Genomic DNA, 4675 nt, shown 5'->3' with positions numbered 1-4675 from the left:
CCGGACAGGATACAGAAGAAACACCGGTACCACCGGTACAAGCAGAGTCGGAGCAGCAAGATGTGAAAAGGCAGCCAATCCAATCGGAAGTCAGAGACGGCACAGGCCAGACAACACTTGGAACCTCTGAGCGGAGTTAGCTGAATAATTTGGAGGAAGACTGAAGCCGGCTGTGGGTTCGAAGTGCAACGCACTTTCCCACGGGCGTGCCATGTGTTGGCCGGTCAGAGAAGGCAAGTGGGAAAGCAAGGTCGGATCGGATAAATATAGAAATAGGAATAGAATTATTAGGAGGGACGGATCCGGTAGTTGTAACCGATCCGGATCCGAACCGATTCGGTTTCGGTTAACGGTTGCTTACCGAGCACCGATTGTAATCTGGCCGGATGCCTATAAAAGGATCCGATGTTTTTGTAATGGAAGCGCGAAGAATTAATATAGTTTTGCTTATGCTGATTAATCTTGTCTTCGTCTGTGCTTAAGTGTAATTATCATACGCGTGTATTAACATCCTATCCCTACCACCCCTTTGGAGAAGTGTCGGATAGACACCTGTGTTGCGGCTAGTCCAGCCATACATACAACAGATAATTCCGCATATTTTTGACATTTATATTGCTGCCACAATCACAAAGATTGAGGCATGTCAATTACGTATGCTTGACTAAACTGACATCCCAGGGTTCATGAACGAGAGAAATCTTAAACTGGCAGGCAACACGATATGGAATCCAAATTAAAGGCATCATGGCTCAATTAGAAACGAACCTCCACAACACGCAGTCAAAGTTGAAAAGACAAGGAGAGCCCCACCCAATCACCATCATGACATTGAAGAGGTCTAAAACCCTAATGTTTGATCTACCATGCATATCAACGAATCGACCTTAACAATGATAGTGGACAATGGCCCTTCATCAACACTCCTCTAACATGTGGGAACACTTAGGGTTCCATGACCTAGATTAATGCAACGACATCTTCCATGGGTTTGAGGGGTCCACAACATGCTACCTTGGGCTATTGACTTGCCAAATCAAGACGAAGTATAACATGACACATGCCATTGAAGCTCGTGTTGAATACGTCATCATGCCTTCAAGGCCTGGATTGGTGTCATACCAGCCAATGTTTAATATCTCCAAGCATGAATACAATTCACTTCCCCACCCCGATTGGCCTGTGTGTGGAACAAATGATTATCACTGCACATTTGACTGCCACCATGTCCTCAAGCTACCCATCCAAGCTCGAACCGACTCAAACCTCTTAGCACCTTAACGGCCGACGGCCCAACACCCCATCTACATCAAAATTGACAACCGACCCAAGCAAATCCACAAATGCCAACTCTCATGAGTGGGTCAATATTCATGAGATCTTTGTGAATGACCTTGAATAGGTCAAAAAACGACATGGAGGGTGCGTAAAGCCCTTACCAAAGCAAAAGGATGGCACAAAAGGACTACCTAGTTTTGGGTGCCCAAACACAGGCACATGCACACCCCTACTTGCCCTTGCGCAACATACACAGTTCCCCAACACCTCCCACACTCAACCCCCCCACCTAACACTCGCATCAACTCCAATCAAAGAGACACAAATACCTACCAAACAACCTTAGACCTTGGCAAGCACAATCGTCGAACGACCCCCAGAAAGGTCAAAACATGAGGTGATGAGTCCGCAAAAGCTTTAACCAAAGCACAAGGTTGGCACGAAGGAGCTAGCTAACCAAATTCTGGGTACCACCTCCAAACTTAAAAAATCCTCGGCGAACCCAATACCCAAGGCCTCCAGTACCTCTAGAACCCCACACTAAACCCTCCAGGACTCTCTCTCTCTCTCTCTCTCTCTCACACTTTTTCCCGCTCTCTACTTCCTTGCTTTCCCCAATCCTTCTACTTCGCCATCGCTCACTCTCTACACGCTCTGCACCACTCTCTCCACCACTATTCCGCCATCGCTGCTCCACCATTCCCTCCATCTACCATTTGCTCTACTCCCGCAATCGCTTTTCTCTATCGTTACGCATCCCACCTCGCTCTGTTCTGCTCTACAACCATCCAAAACTTTCTTCGGCAATGGGGGCCTTTATTCGACAGACACCTCTTGTCACCGGAATTTGTTTCACTAGGTTTTTACTCAAGACTAGAATTATTTCGAAACAAAAAGCCGTTTTCTGCCTCGAAATTTCTGTTCCCACTACAGAATTCGCTCGAGTAGAGACAGTTGTCGAACCTAAGCATTTGCTCGACCAGAGAGAGACCTTATCTAACTAGCAATTTTGGTCCGATTAGATCTTCCCTTCGACTAGCTATCAAAATCTCTCTCTCTCTCTCTCTCTCTTTCTACATGGTATGGTATGAGAGCCAACAACCTATAACCTAAACCCTATGCCTTTCTAAAATCTCAAAACATATGCCTCCATATCATAATTTAACCTTTATGCCCATTCAAAAACAATCATATTAGTACTGTCAAAAATCGACAAATAACGAAAATTGAGTTTGTGTTTGAAACAATCATAATTTAACTTTTATGCCCATGTAATAAACAATCATATTTCTAATGTCAAAAATCGAGTTTGTGTTTGTCGAGCGTTGATCCAGACAACCCTCTGCAATAATGGCACAATCCATGACATTATCGCAATTGAACATGCCAATATTTACAATCGACAATTTCTCATATACAAGTTACCGAATATGGAAGGCAAGGTTAGAATTGCTCTTTAAATATAATAAAATTGTAAAGAATCAAGTGATTGATTCTATGTAACGGAAACCGGTTAGAGATGTGTGTGTGAGAGAGAGAGAGAGAGTTGACAAAGATCGACAAAAATTCAAAAAACTGTATTCACAAGACGATAACAATGACCAACAGTTCCAATGGAGGGGAGAAGGTGCTTATATGGTCACCTTCTCTCTACACTCTCTTACTACCTCTTGGAAAAGAGGTGGGGACTTAACTACCTACCTACTAATTATGTGTCATAAAAGTCAAGTTCTATTATACAAAGTGATGGGAGGTTCACACACTTGGCTATTCCTAAGGTATGTTCCCGCACTAGGGAAGTTAAGTTTGATTCTCAACACGCCCCTTCAAGCTCAACTTTTGATTGGTAGAAAGTCGGCTTTTTGTCTTGTTGGTGTTCAGGTTAGCTTCAGTAGTTGGTCCCGGCTTCAGTTGTGGAGGCTGGCTCACTCTGTTTCTTCCTTTGTTCATTCGGCTTCCGTCGAGTCCAGTTTGATGATGATGTCAGCTCATTTTGCGTTTGGCTCAAGCTCACTCCTCGTCAAACTATGCAAGTCGGAGATTGAAAGACCAAGATCCGACATGAATTGCCGAAGCTTGTCGGTTCCCAAGTATTTCGTGAAGATGTCGGCCGTCTAGAGGTTCGTGTTGATATGTTGTAGGTCGACATTGTTGAATACCAGTGTATAATGGCCATATTCACATTGTCCCACTCAAACAGACTACGTTTAGGACATTTCTATAATTAGACCAACGGGCAGTTGCCCTAGCTCAATTATATATAAGTGACTCTGTAACCTAGTTCATGGAGAGGTATTGTTGTCATTTTGTATTGTAACATTTTGACCCACCCAACCCAATCTCGCCTACGAACGACGTCGCCCCAGATTGGGACCCAAACTCAAATATTATCACATAAAATTTATGAGCATTGAACCCATAAACTTGTATATCAAGTACAGAGTACAAACCATTGGAATAGTAACTTAATGGCAACATGTACATAGCATACTAGCATGTACTTTTTAATGTGTATGTGTGAGTGTTAGACATGTCAGTGTGCAAGGGGGGTATTTAGGGAAAAGTGGAGGTCCCTTCATGTGTAGGGCCTTAGGCGAAATGAGTGTACAAAGAGGAAGATGAATGATGTGTGTGTGAGTGAGGTGGGCACATCACCCCCTCACACCAAGTAGTGTCTTAGTGGAGAAGTAGGTCGTTAAGAGTGAGAATTCCTTCTCTCGCCACGATGATTGTATGTGTTTCTTAGTTGTTCCTTATTTGATACATAGTTAATCTTAATCTACACTCTCTATGTTCTTTCTTTCCCTTTCCTTCATTGATCTTTTGTGTAGAGTGAATGTTTCATCGAGTAAGTGGGAGGAGTGGTTCTAGAGATCGTTCTGTTCGTGCAAAAACCGAAGGTGGGCATCATGATCAAAGATGCCATCACAAACCACAAAAGGCTAAGTTTGAGACTTGGTAGCTTCTTCCAATGGTGCCAACTAGTTCAAACTATAATTACCTTCTTCTTGTTGGTTAATTTGATGAGGAAGAAGGGGAGAGAGCTACAATACTCTCTTTTTTTAGTCCCTAGCCAAGCTTTATGGCCAGTTTCCATGTAAAGTTGTTTTCACATGACATCAAGTAGGATACCAAAAGGCATTTATCTTAATTAAACACTATCAATTCTCATATCTATGTTCTCCTCATCCAACTATATTTTGGGCTTCACCTTAATTCTCTCCTAAATTGAGGGTTTCTAAGTATAGTTCATGTGGTAGAATTGGGACATAAACCCACCTTTCTTGATGTGGGCTAGTTTTTTCTTTTGTGTACACAGCTCAATACTTCTTTCAATGTAAATGGTAAATTGAGCTAACAAAGATTATAACAACCTCATACAGATGAGCTGACATAA

Source organism: Azolla caroliniana, unplaced genomic scaffold (assembly GCF_043228905.1).
Source record: "Azolla caroliniana isolate FFs.n. ecotype wild unplaced genomic scaffold, voAzoCaro1.0.p SCAF_8, whole genome shotgun sequence".
NCBI lineage: Eukaryota > Viridiplantae > Streptophyta > Polypodiopsida > Salviniales > Salviniaceae > Azolla > Azolla caroliniana.
This window is presented reverse-complemented; position numbering follows the sequence as displayed.